Here is a 14,776-nt window from a genome sequence, read left to right on the forward strand (position 1 = left end):
CGGGCCAGTACCTACGGCTTGCTTTACACTTGCACAGTTACAGCATGTCAGTTATTTCTTTCATAAAGAACTGTTTCCAGCTTCTAAATAAAACCAAATCAAACCATAAACATTTCTGTCTAGAGTGTGTTTGATTAAAAGGTTATTAAAAGGAGTTAGGCCTGGTAATATACAAATATATGCATGTTACTGTAAAATAAGAGAAGACATGAATTTAGCACACATCATAGAATGACAGAATGGTTTGGGTTGGAAGGGACCTTAAGGCCATCTAGTTCCAACCCCCCTGCCATGGGCAGGGACACCTTCCCCCATTTGCCCTTAGTGAAACCATGCTGGCTGTCACACATCACCTCCTTATCTCCCATGTGCTTGAGCACAGTTTCCAGGAGGATCTGCACCACGATCTTGCTGGGCACCAAGGTGAGACTGACCAGCCTGTAGTTCCCTGGGTCTTCCTTTTTCCCCCTTCTTAAAAACCAGGGGTTATGTTTCCCCTTTTCTAGTCAGCGGGAACATCACCAGACTGCCACGACTTCTCAGATAGGATGGATAGTGCCTTAGCCACATCATCTACCAGTTCCCTCAGGACCTGTGGATGCCTCTCATCAGATTCCTCAGATGATCTCAAAGCTGATTTTCTCCTACAGCAGGCAACGCGTCATAGTCCCAGACCCTTTGCCTTCTGTGATTTGGGTGGTGTGGCTGCAACACTTGCTGGTGAAGACTGAGGCAAAAAAGTCAATCAATACCTCAGCTTTCTGTATGTCCTGGTATCAGGCACTTTCTTTCCTTGCAGAGAGGGCTCACATTTTCCCTAGTCTTCCTTTTATCACCAACATATTTATAGAAGCTTTTCTTATTGCCCATGATGTCCCTGGCCAGATTTAATTCTAACAGAGCTTTAGCTTTCCTAACTTGATCCCTGGCTGATCAGACAATTTCTTTGTAATCCTCCCAGGCTACCTGTCCTTGCTTCCACCCTCTTCCACAAAAAGGAAGTAAGCTGCTTTTTTGTGCTGGAGTTTGTCCAGAAGCTCCTTTGTTCATCCACACAGGTCTTCTGACGTTCTTCCCCAACTTCCTCTTTGACGGGATGCATCACTCCTGACCTTGGAGGATGTGATCCTTGAATATCAACCAGCTTTCTTGGGCCCCTCTTCCCTCCAGGGCTTTATCCCATGGTAGTCTACCAAACAGATCCCTCAACAGGCCAAAGTCTGCTCTCCTGAAGTCCAGGGCAGTGAGCTTGCTTCATATCCTCCTCACCACCCTAAGGATCTTGAACTCCACGACTTCATGGTCACTGCAGCCAAGGCTGCTCTCGAGCTTCACATTCCCCACCAGCCCCCGCTTCCTGGTGAGAACAAGGTCCAGCATAGCCCCTCTCTTTGGTGGCTCCTCTGTCACTTGGAGAACAAAGTTATTATCAATACATTCCAGAAACCTCCTGGATTGCTTACGCTCTGCTGTGCTGTCCCTCCAACAGATAATTGGGATGGCTGAAATCCCCGTGAGGACCGGGGCTTATGAACATGAGGCTGCTCCTATCTGTCTATACAGGCCCTCATCCGCTCAGTCTTCCTGGTTGGGTGGCCTGTCACCTGTCCATGCCCCCCCTTTAATCCTGACTCATAAGCTCTTGGTTGGCTCCTCATCAATCCACACACAGAGCTTCATGCACTCCAGCTGGCCACTGACACAGAGGGTGACACCCCCCCATCTTCCCTGTCTGTCCTTCCTGAAAAGCTGTATCCTTCCACTCCAACACTGCAGTCATCATACATCAGATATTCAACAGTAACTAATTTATGCATGTTCTTACCACGTTTTAAATGCAAGAAAGTTTATTCTTTAATGAAAAAGGTGTAAGCTATCTGCTAAGCACCACTGTTAAGAGCATGCAAACAGACACTAAGGAACAGAGGTCAATTTATTAGCTTTCAGGAAATTATTCATATCTACCTTTAGACACATCTTACAGCCTTCCCACTTCAAAAATGCCATGTTGTATAAACCACATCATATTGAAATATTAAACTGAGCCTACAGCCCACTTGGTGCATTTGTCTAAAATGAGCCCAGAGAGAGAAACACTTCAGATTTACACTACTAGGACAGCAGAAGGTGCAGTGGGGTTCTTGCCACTGTTCACATAAATCTATAGACTAACACTTGTAAATTCTGATCCTACCTATGAAGACCAAAATTCATTCCTTCTGGTCATCTTTAGCTTTTTAAGCAGCCAGTAAAATACCCCAGCAGCCACGCTCACTGTAGGTTTAATGAAAGATGATGCTGGCAACAGACACTCTAGAAAATGCGTTTTAAAAAGGTAACTGAGACTGATTAGTTTACCGAAGAAAAATCACCAAGTCATTATAATTTGATCCTATGCACACCTTTACCCTCATCTCTCTGCTCCTCAAAATGGAAGTCATATCTGTTTGTTCCATTAAGACAGAACTACAACAAGTTCAGGCATGGTAATCATACTCCATGTCAAATGCAGTCTACTGGCTTGACAATAAAAAGTTTTGTGCAACTATGCTGCTACACAGTAATTTTTAATTCTTATTATACTTACTCCAACTTCTCCTTTGATGTGCTCACTTCATTTAATGGCAGTGCCAAAAATTTCACATGCTGTTACGTACAATTTGGGGTAAAGGAAGCATCAACACTAGAATGATGAAAAAATACCTGAAGGTATGTTAGCCAAGATCAGTGCCAGGGCACCATACGTTCACACTAATGATAGTGATTTTAGTGACAAAACACTACTCTACAATCAGGTTTGTTTTAACATTGTTTAGTTGAAGGCATCGAACTAGTGAAATTAAAAGACTTGCAGAATTCACTTGTGAAAATATTGCAGAGTGGTAAAGGATTGTATTTCACTACTGCACAGAAATAAGAATTAAAGAAGGATGCAGTGTTTCTTTGGAATTATAAAACCCACAAAAGTCACCCCAGCCATTGCTCACAAAGAAAGAAAGAAAAATAAGAGAGCTAAACACACTTATTTTTTGCTCAGATGTCAAATTCCTGCTAAGATCCATTCTTTGACTGTTTCTATTCAAAGGATAATAGAAACAATGTCTGAAATTCCAAGCTCTATGGACTGTAGCTACACATTTAAATGTGGTGCTAATCTGACAACATGAACATTAAAAGCTTTTACATGCTACAGATTAAATCTTTCTTTTTATGCTTCTGAAGTCCTAAATTATGCTGCAGAATCTATTTCTATATATGCTCCTCAGAGACTGTAGACTGTAAATGCTAAAAGTTTTGCTTTTAGTTTACAGAATTACATCATGTCCTGGGGCATAAAATCTAAAAAAGAAAACCCAAACCAAAAACCAAACCACAAACCCCGGAATCCTGTTTTGTATTTTCTTTCCTAAGAAAGCCTTGGTCATTTCAATGAGGATGTAACTCTGAAAGCTAAAGATAATACCACCTTCTATTTGATACAGTCAGACAACATACACAAATCGGAAGCTGAGATGGTGAGAGCAAGCTATGGGAAAGGATACAGGCTATGGGGAAATCAGACACTGTGAAGCTCTGAAGGAGACAGGTCCTAGAATAAACTTCCCCTTGGATTATCCATGCATATCCAGATCCCTACCGTGCTGCTGAATTGCAGTTTTGGTTTTGAACAGATAACCCCTAAGTTACATGCATCAAAATCCAGTAAGTATTTGTCAATATTCTGTTGTTATATTGCTGATCATGCAAGCCTGTGGTCAGAACATTTTCTGCCCATGTTGAAATCCAAGCTGTCTCCCCATGCCTCACTGGGTACAAAAAGCCTCCACCTAACTGCCAAAATGGCAATTTCTTCTTCTGCCAATCTCTGTGACAGTTATGCACTGTGGGTACACAAATCTGACACATTCAGAATGCTGAATTTACCATTAAGATACGCAAGTTTTTGGGCTCCCTACAATTTGGATTGAATCAACTGAAAACTGTTTTTATTTATATGAAGTTTCTGAAGGAATTCCCAGGTGAAGAAAAAGGATAGAAGGGGATAGCACTTGCTCCTATCTCAGAAATAGAAAAGTTCCACGGTGCTCTCTTACGCATTTATTTGACAGCATTTCATCCCTCCACACTCTCCAGACCTAGTTGGATTTTCACAAATCAGGTAATTAAATTTTATTCTAAAAATAGCTTATACTTCTCTTTTTTTCCTCCCCTCCCTCAAAATATTTCTGCAACAAAAATGGGGTGTATCAATACATTTTTTACGTGCGTTGCTAGCTTACAGGGTCTAACTTCTACTCCAATTAATTCTTTGAAATCTTAAAAGGAATGAATTCTGACCTGAAGAATCCCCAAGACTCCCAGCCAGCAGATAAAGCAGCAAGCCACCTATCCCTCTGGCTTACAGGATGATGTTTTCTCTGCCTAAGCACTCTAAGAAAGGGAAAAATAAAATGGCAGCTAAACGTACCCTTTTATTTAAATAGTAAAGACAAATGATTAAAAGTTATATAAACCCTATTTTATAAAATGAGGTAATTAGGTTAATTTTCTAAAAAAGGAGATAAAACCTTGCACCAAAGTTTGCAAAAAGTAACAATTTTGTGCTTATAAGAAGATTGCTATATGCATTGAAATACTGCACATAAGAACTACCACCTTCTAGCCAAGGAAGGAACATTAGGAAGTAACCTGAGCTTTAAACACAGACTAATCAATAATTATTAAGATTTCAGACTCATCTGTCTAATGTACATAGTACTAGGCATTATCAAAAGGAAACCACAAAACAGACTGTGTCCGTTGTGGCAGCTCTCAAGTTCCTTAGTCACAACTTTCTACCTTTCTAAATCAAGACAGCCAGCGCAAAAACTTCATGTTAATAGCTATGGAAGACATTGTTTGGATGAAAACTACCAAAGTTACTGCTTCTTTGTGGCAACTGAGATCACAATACTTGTGTAACTCTGTTTGTGAAGGGGCTCTTAACTAACCTGGTCAGAAAAGACCTACTGCTTGAACATGCTGTTTCAGAAAGGGATCAAGGGACCGCAAGCTGTGGGAGCAGGCTTTGTTTCCAGCCTTGTACCAACCTGCTGCTAAAATCCAAGCAACTTCCCTAAGCTCCTCAATTTCCAAATGTCACACATCCAAACCAGGATGCACTGATGCTTTCCTGGGACATAAAGAACTGAGAATACTGTTTGCTATACAATAAATCTAAATACTAGAGAGGTAACTCTGAACATAAGTATGCCAATACATACTAAAAGCAAAACTAAAGATGCTCCTATGGATGTATCTTACCTCCTTACAACAAATCCAATGAGTCTCAAGATCCTTCAGTGACTTCTGCCTGTTTAGCTGTGCCATAGCCAACAGCCAGACTAGTTCAGAGCTACCTGGATATTGATGGGCAAAGGGCAAGACCCAAATGTTCTGTTTTGACCTTCCCCTTACTTAATACTATATGATTTAATGGCTTTAAACTTAAACAAATGGCTTTAAACTTAAACAGGGGAACTTTAGGTTAGATATGAGGAAGAAGTTCTTCACAGTGAGGGTGCTGAGGCACTGGAATGGGTTGCCCAAGGAAGTTGTGAATGCTCCAACCCTGGAGGTGTTCAAGGCCAGGCTGGGCAGAGCCTTGGGTGACAGAGTTTAATGTGTGGTGTCCCTGCTCATGGCAGGGAGGTTGGAACTAGATGATCTTAAGGTCCTTTCCAACCCTAACTGTTCTATGATTAGGAAATAATGCCTTGACACATTTACAGCTCTAATAAACTTATTTGAATATGAACAGTGCATTCAAAAGTTTTCAGGAAGGAATGACAGTATAAGTTTCATGCATTGTTTCCTTAAAAAGTAGGCCAATAAAAATCCAACTAAGCTCTCTGTAGCAGCTATCTATTATTTCTGTTAATGAAAATACTTCTACATTACAGCACAGACTGAATAAAGGTATCCAGCTCCTCCTGTTTGTTCCCCATGCTGCATGCATTAATGTAAAGGCACTTCAAAGGGCACCAAAATAGTCTAGAGCAGCAGGTCTTTAGACAGGCCAGTGACCTTAAAACATCACTTTGCTGGAAGTACAAACTGGAAAGTCCAGGAATCATCTAAGGCTCCGATAGAAACATCTTTGACCTTAATGTAAATGCACAAACAACTAAGGAAGACTCGTATCTACGCCATCATCCACATACCAACACGATGCCAAACATTTGTGCTTTGACTGCCACATGTTTATTTATCTGGTCAGTTTAGATGTCCCTTTTGCTTCTATTTCAAACAAGAATGAAGCGAATGCACAAATCAGCTGTAATAGGTTGTATGTGGCTATTACCTTCTTAAGCAGCTGGCATTGTGAAACTAGCTTTTCAAATGACAGCTAAAACCTCAAAATTTAATGACTGATACAACAGAATTCCTCCTCTGAGGAGGAAAAGAGATTGTATCTCATGCAAAAAATTGATTTTTGGAACTCCTTGTTGGCAGATACAATAAACTTATAGGAGTGTAAGAACAGACTGGATGAGTACTTGGAAGATGCAACAGAGGTTACAAGACAAACCACAATAGGCTTGGTTCTCCTCAGCTGAAAAGAGAGGCTGAGACCACTGAGTCAGTTTTGTGGTGAAAGTAAAACACCACAGATTACTGGCCTTTATGATGGAAAAGATAGGTCTGGAACAAGCCAAAGAGCGTTTGTGTTGGGACAAAACAAAAAGCACTATGGAAAAAAAGAGCTGTCCTGTTAAAAGTACTCAAGAACTGAACTGTACACATACTAGGTAAATGCTAATTAAAAATGCTCAGCTATTATCAGCACTATATTCAATTGCTTTACTAACAGCAAACCCATCATCCTCCCAAACTAACAACAAAAAACCCCAAACCCACTACCCCTGGTGTTGGTACAGGAAATGTTAGTGTAGAGAAATCACACTTTTCCTTCTTTTTAAAATGCCTTGCAATTGCTTTCAATATACCACTATACAACTGATGAACAAATTCAATCTCTGATATATTCAGTATCTGGCTCACTTCTGAGGACAACTTACACCAAATGGCAGACAGTAGCTCTGCAATATGAGAACCTACCTATCAGGAAACAGATTAGAACACCTCTTCAAATCCAAGAAGTCAAACTAACTGCAACTAGATCCTGCTCTGACAATAACTGTGAGTAACAGGATGTCTAACAAGAACTCAAAAGAAGCCGATTTATCAGTCTTAAGACCCTCTTACAGCAAATGAATGAAGTTCACAAACTTTAGGACACCGGCATCCAAACTTCTTCAATTTTCATGTCACCTCCCTCTGACAAATTGTGTCTTCTTATGCTTGCCTGAGAGGGGACACAGCATGCTGTGAATATCCTGACAGGGCTGTGGGTACTGGAATTCTGCAATATGACAACCCACAGCTCTGCAGACAATGACCTGCTTCTCTAGGGCAGAACAGCTGCACGATGCCCTCCTGAGTTTTACTGTCTTAGTGCACAGCTGTCAGCTAATGCAGCAGCAGGAGGCTGCTCACCCAGTGCTTCACCCACTGCAGCTGTGGCTGCTACTTCGGTGATGATACTAGAGACTTGCACAGGCATTACCATAGAGAAAGAAATGGAGAAGACTGGCCATGAAACCACCTTCTGATGATAACCTCAAATACACATCTCCAAGCATAAAATTTCTCATTACCCTATGGCAACAAGGAATAAGGAAGCTGACAGCCTCCAAAGCCCTATGGTTTGAGGTTACGTAAATATTTTTGCATTACTCTGAGATATATCACAACTATTATTTCCAGAACCTGTATCTATTTAATTCTTTCTTACACAGAGGCAGAAACGCCAAAGAACTTCAAATATCAGAGTTTGCAACAGTGCCATTTACAAAGTGATAGACAACGTTAGTATTTATCTGGGTTTTTCCAAAGGCAGCCAGGATCTGCCTGCCCTGTTTTCAAGTACAAACAGTAAAGACCAGAAATCAACTAATGCTCTGGTAGAAACATCTTTGACCCGTACAGCATTAGGATAACACTCTACTACATTAAGCACAGTGAATTAAGTAAGAGATGTCCATGTAAGTAAACTCTTCAAATTAAAATATTTTCCTAGAAAGTCCACCTTTTCTTTGGTGTTTGATTATCTCTTCCTTACACCCATTCCCTAATGATACGTTAAACACTTCCATTAATCTTCATAGAAATATGACACAAGAGGTACCTGGATTGTTGTCTTTCCCTTATAGTGTAAGACAGTTTCTTTTGCTAGCTTTAGACTTCAACTGTGTAATTAAAGTTCCCAACTGTGCCCCTCAGAATAGTGATCTGGAACGGATGTTAAATTTTTATCTTTCCCAGCTAAATTTTGTTTCTTTATCTTGCATATTTCCACAGCTTTTCATACCCAGGGAATGGAGAGGGAGATGAAAATCAGCATTATCAGCTATTTCTTGGTAGCAACAGTGAATTACAAGCAAAACCAAAAACCCACAACACAGTAAAACTGTGACGCAGAGACGACAGAGGAAGCCTGGCTGAGAAGATACTGTATGAAAGTTACCAGACATGAAGCAAATAAGCAGATGAATAAATTGCCAAAAGATCAAATCATGAATCTGGAGCAATAAACGCACAACAACCAATTAGAGCATCTGTACTTGTAGAATGGAGAAGAACAAGCCTTAATGCAGGCTCCCTGGAATAATTCATTTCAGCTACTCATAGACAAGGAGGAATCATCACATGTTCTTCCCTCTTTGCAAGACATTTTAAAATTAATAATTGATATGAGGAAGAAGCACTGATGTATGAGTCCCAGGACAATTGCTTTTAAAGCAGAAGCATATAGGTTTCTTTCCCTCAATCTATGAAGACATATAAATGCTAAAAACAACGACAAAACCAATACAAAATTTAATCCTTTTATTCTATCTGGAGGTTGTGGGGATGGTGGTTTGTAAATAGATACGCAATGTGCTTAAGCTCTATGGGTATATTTGCAAAAGAAAATATCAGTTAAAAATTACTATTTTTTGTAAACATCTGCCAATATGCCAGCATAGTTTGAGAAGCATTTTGAGTTTTTAGCATCATAGTGCTAGAACACAGTAACACTTAGGTTTTGCAAGAGGCAAACTATTCAAACCTTAAGCACCCAAAAGAGATCTGAAAGACCTGCAGACACTTTGGCACTGTAGATAGGAAAAAGTTCTTGAGAGAGGAGGAAAAGTGGCTTTGTCACAACAATAGTAAGAGGAAATAATGGCAGCAGCATGACACAGAACAGGAGACAAGGCAGGAAATGAGAGTACAAGAAGTGAGGACATGCATTTCTATCCTGTGAAAGGACAGAGAACTACTAAAAGGAGGCAGGACGGAACATTTAAGGCAGCAGCAAAGTTTGAGGTTTCCCCTGTCCCCTTCCCCACTTCCTTTTTTGCTTATTGCCTGAATTCAGACAATGAGACACAAAGGAATTATGGATGACGAATCACATTTGCACTTCAACACTTAAATCTACAGTAGAAGAAAGTAAGAATACTAATGCTTGCAAGCTATCATGCCCTGAAAGCAGAGGTACAGATGTACTTTACATAGCCTTTCCCCTCTTTCTCTCCCCAAATGTTGTCTCTGAGCTTACAAAAATTATAGGGTTTAAGACTGGCCCAAAGTTTACCTTCAGCTTCTTGGGTAAGAAATAACCCTGCAAGCCATTATATGGAACAGAATACTTTGTAAATACAAACACAAGACCTAGAAATCTAGTTTCAAATAGGCCAGTATTTCGCTGTCTTTTCCTGCATTATAAGAATCCACAGATCTGTAACTTAGTCTGAAAGATGCACTCGAAACAAGCATTTTGTCACCTCAGCAATTATTTGCTGGAAAGGTTTTTAAAGAGTCAACTATACATTTTAGGTTAGTTTTCTGCCACTGAAACAGAGCCAGAAGTTATTCTGCTAAGGAGCTGGAAATCCACTGGGTCCTGGAAAGCTCTGAACAGTCTGCTTGTCTGCAAGCCAAACATGCCGCAAAGCACTACAATGGGCAAAACAACTACATTTACACAGAATTGCTGTGTGGTTGCATATTGGACCCAGGGGAGACTACAGAATAGCTATACAATTCCAGAACAATGCCACATATGAAGATTGTTGCACTACTGCAGGACTACAGTGAATCAAAAATGCCTTTAAGGTTTACTGCAAGCAAAACACCTCAAGCACGTGTGAAGTAAAACCCTAAGAACTGGACAGAGTTACTTTTTTACTTAAGAAATGTAACATGCCATCTTAACTCAAAGGAACACACTCAGTATTATTAAATGATTTTAAAGCCTCTCCTTACTGCAATGTCTTAGAGTAGCAGTCAGATACGTTCATAAATCTTTCTAAAGTATAATAGTCTTTTTTTTTTTTCTTCCCCTGTTAAGTTTCAGGGAAACTTTTGGACTAAAAGCACCAAGTCACAAGTGTTATTGTTCCTTGCAGCCATCAGAACAGCCATGCAAGCCATTTTAAGGAGTCCTTTAACCTCAAATTTTTTCTACTAATAGTACCAGACACAAACGAGAATCAATTTCTGTAATACTACAGTAAAAATTCACTCACTATTTCTCTTTCTATTTTATCCAAATGAAAACTATTTGTTGTATGTTACCTGAACAGAGTTCAAATGCAGCCAAGACAGCTCCAGGAGAGCACACTTTGCAGTTAAAAATAGTAATCACTGCAGTAATAATTTCCACATAGTGCATCAAATTAGAACATAAGAAGGTATTATTTCCCTTGGCTCTTGGCACAAGGCTGCAAAGGTATAGCTCCAGTACCGTCCATGATGGAATGGTTTGCATTCCTGGTAAGGCAAACAATTCCACCTACCACATACATTGTGGGGTAGAAAAGACTACCATAATCAAAATGAGAGTATGTCTCAGAAATATATCTAAGCTTTCCTAGCCTCTAGAGACAAAAGAAAACCAGTCTGATACATGTGCCTCAGGTTTCCCCATCAGCTAAGAAAATACAGCCATTAGATTAGATACTATAGTAGATTTCAACTTCAGGAAGAACTAAGCCCAGAAAGTATGAAGACTACTCTGATGCAGAACAGTCCCTCCAAACAAATAAATCTATAACCAAACAGATATACATTTACTTTCCTACAATATAAATGGCTTTAGGAGTATTGAGGAAGAACTAACGTATGACAGAAAAACTGAATTTCCTTCTAAGACAGATCTACAATTTTTTAATGCCTATTTTCATCTCCATGCCACCTCTTTCCTTGCTGGAATGGAGTCAGATCTACAGATAATGTATTGGAATACAGACATCTTTCAGGTAAAAACAGGTAAGGTGCTATTCTTCATCACACAATATGCCTACAGATCTGTCTCAATGGTGTTTTTATTAGACCTTACCTTCAGGAAAACAACAGGATCACCCTAAAGGAGGGCAAGGTAGTAAAAACAATGTGAAAACTAAAGTGTTCTCTATTCACAGGACATTTAAACAGTATAAAGGCATTTTTGTCTTCCAGCAGAGTATCAGCATGGTTAATGTAGATATGACAAGAGGTATATATACACACAGGTAGGAGTTCCTCAGTCTTGAAACTGGCGATGCTCATAAAGCACTTTAATGATTTGACAGAAGAGTAACTGTTTAACCTGCTTTGGCAAAGTGTGGCATACAAATTTCTGAATCCAAGAAGAAATCCTGAGCCTCAGAGCAAACAAAAACTTGCCTGCTTAAAGATAGCAGCTATCAGAAAAGTGGGGAATGAAATCAAATGCTCTTTTAAAGAGCTGACTGATTCCTTATCTTGCAGCAAAGCTGACTCCTCAATTTTCCTCTCTATACCAGACCTATAATAGAATGCCACCAATATTATTCTGAAATATCTCTGTGGAATTAATTTATGGAATTAATAATTGTAAGAGGCATTTCATACTGGGATGTCTACATTTTTTAAACACCATTATCAGATGTTCAAGAAAAGACTCAATCCTCTTTCATTTGGATACCTTTCTATGTTCACATTAAGGCAGAAGAATTCAACTTCATGCTGCTCTTAAGACAAGAAACCACAGCTCTTGCACCAAATGGAAGCGTTTTGTTTTGTGACTTATTTTCAGCAATCATAAGAACTTGATTATTTTGCTATGTAAGTAATCTGATTATTTTGTTAAGTAATCCAAATCTATTGATCCGGACCTGTGTTTTGTAACTGGCAGGATCCCATCCGTTTGAAAACTAGGTCTAATCACAGATTAGTCTGTCTCAAAAGATGCAAACTCTTCAGACAAAAACATAAACATAATGACCAGTATTCTCTTTTCTATCTTCTGTGTGGTCCTACTGGAGCAGCAAAGGAGCAGAAAAAGCAAAGTACCTATCACCAGTCACTCAGGAAAGAAGTTGAGTGTTTTGCAACACCCTCAATGCCTGGAGACCAACGCCCTCAAACCGGTACTTGCAAACACAGAGGTCAATCACCAGTTCTCTGAAAACCCATTGAAAATGAAGGCGTTCCTGAATTTCTTAATCTAACTCTAGCACTTTCTACCCTGATGAGTAACATATGGAGAGACGGGAGATCCTGCACTTTAAGGACAAATTTGATTTACTTTCTGACATAGACACAACTATGTCCTTTCCAATGTACTTATGAAAAATGCAGTGAATGTCTGACCACAGTAGAAAACAAGTGTTTTCACAACACAGTAACAAACTCAACTCTCCCTGGTTGTGTACAGGTTGAAGCACACCTTAAATATTTCTGCCGTAGCAGAGGTGATTCATCAGACAAGCAACAATCACTCCACTTTGAGCATGGTAGTGTTACTTAACACAGCCGTTACAGGTCATTTGTCCTTAGAAATGAACGCAAACTCTTGAGGAGCACAGCTAGTCTGATCTATTCTTTTGGTATTCTCTGACCACACACTAAATCATTCCAACTTGCTAAACCACAGAAATAACAATTTAATCACAAAAGAGCTTTTTATTTGGTTGTCAAGCTGATTTTGTCTACCATGCAAACTACCGCGACAAGCGGCATAAGCAAAGGACACAGGACTACTCAGTTAGTTGGAAACCAACTAATAAGAGTAAGGGGGACTTGCCTCATCTGTCTTACGAAACTAACCCTTCCTGGACTTCAGTCATTAAGAAAATTACACCATAAGACCCCTGCAATTGGCTCCAAGGATTCTTACACCAGACTGTGTTCATAATCAAATCTATCCCAGCCCAAAGGAGTTGTTACACTAACACACACTTTTAGCGTTTCATGTATTAGAGAGTACTTCAGATTTGTTCTGGTCAAGAAATGGCTAAGATGACACACATTTCTACTTTGTAGTTAGTTACGTTTCTAGAACTATTAAATTAGAGATGGAGCTAAAGCAGCCTATTGACTTGGCACTTGCAGTCTTAGGTTGCTAACACTCCCAACCTCCTTCAGCAGTACAAAGGCAGGAAAGCGTGAAGTTTCAGGTTCAGGGAGCACTGCTCACTGCAGTGGAAAATGACTGCTTTCATCACTGAAAGTAAAAACAGCTTCTCAAAACCTTTGAAGTGAAGCTCCAGTACATAACTGAGGGATACAAACTCTTCGTACCTGCAGCTATGCGCTTCCCTCTAGCCGTTCCAGTCTTCAGTCTAAAAAATGCAAGGAAAAAAACAGGAATTGAGTACTCTGGAGGTATAATTAGATAATAACAACCATTACAGCATGAACTCCATCTTGTAAAATGCTGAAGCCTGTGAAAGTAAAGCATATTTCTAATAGGAGAAGTTATCACAAGGTAGTAACAACCTTTATTAGACTCAAAAACGAAGTTGTACATTTCAAAAATACAGAGAATATATGTAAGGGCACAAAATAAAGAACTACAAACACGACATGGCTGAAAACAGAAGCTTTGTAGCTTCCTAATAACATTGAATGGACTTACTCTACCTGTCTGGCTTTTTGGTTGTCATGACAGAAGAAGTTACCAACAGCAGCCCCCACAATCCTAAACTCCTGCATTACATTCTTCTGACAGCAGCATCACTAACAGATGACAACCTGTCGACAGGTACTCTTATGTAAGACGAAAACTTATAAGAAAGCTCTGAATTGGGCAACACAAAGAACTAACACCACAAGGAGAAAGGTGTTATTTCTACATCTTAAGCAAATCACTAACCAGGAACCACAGAGATTTTCTGTACAAGCATCTTTTAAGTAGGTGAGACTACTCTGTGATTCAGACTTTTTTTTGCAGATTCAAACCACCCCACAACACAAACTAGCATATACTTAAATGTAAACTTTGGATTTTGAGTTATTTTTTAAAGAATTTCTTCTCTGCTTCCTCCTAGGTTAGTCTGCAAAACTGGACTCATGGTAGTTTAGAAGTATTTTATAGAAAATCCAAATCTGTTCACTTATCTATAGGTGTCCAACAAAAAACTGCATCTGTCTGCAAGGGAAGTTATACAAGGCTATTCAAGTTCCCACATCTTCATTGCTTTGCAGGCCCCTTCATAACCTCTGTTCTACACTCTTTGAGAAGTGTGGATAAGTGATCCATAGCCTCATCTATCTTGTCCTGCAACAAACTTGGATCTTTATCACATGTACTAATGCCCTCTTTTCCAAAAGGAGATATCTTAGAGAAATCTTCATTGCTATTTTGTAGTAATTTTCAATTGTTCTAATTTCTTCCCCAGCTGTTCAGTTGAAGTTCAGGTTAGACATGAGGAAGAAGTTC

General features: G+C 39.5%; 1 protein-coding gene across 1 annotated transcript in view; it reads right to left on the bottom strand.

The window, feature by feature from the left end:
• The window catches only part of CELF1 (CUGBP, Elav-like family member 1), a 44,152-nt gene extending 30,474 nt beyond the window's left edge, over positions 1-13,678 (bottom strand). Inside the window, 1 exon segment of the mRNA XM_010022179.1 lies at positions 13,636-13,678. The gene's annotated coding sequence lies outside the window, so the exon portion shown is untranslated.
• Between the last annotated feature and the right edge of the window lie 1,098 nt (positions 13,679-14,776).

Source organism: Nestor notabilis, unplaced genomic scaffold (genome assembly GCF_000696875.1).
Source record: "Nestor notabilis isolate BGI_N333 unplaced genomic scaffold, ASM69687v1 scaffold2779, whole genome shotgun sequence".
In the NCBI taxonomy this organism is placed as follows: Eukaryota; Metazoa; Chordata; class Aves; order Psittaciformes; family Psittacidae; genus Nestor; species Nestor notabilis.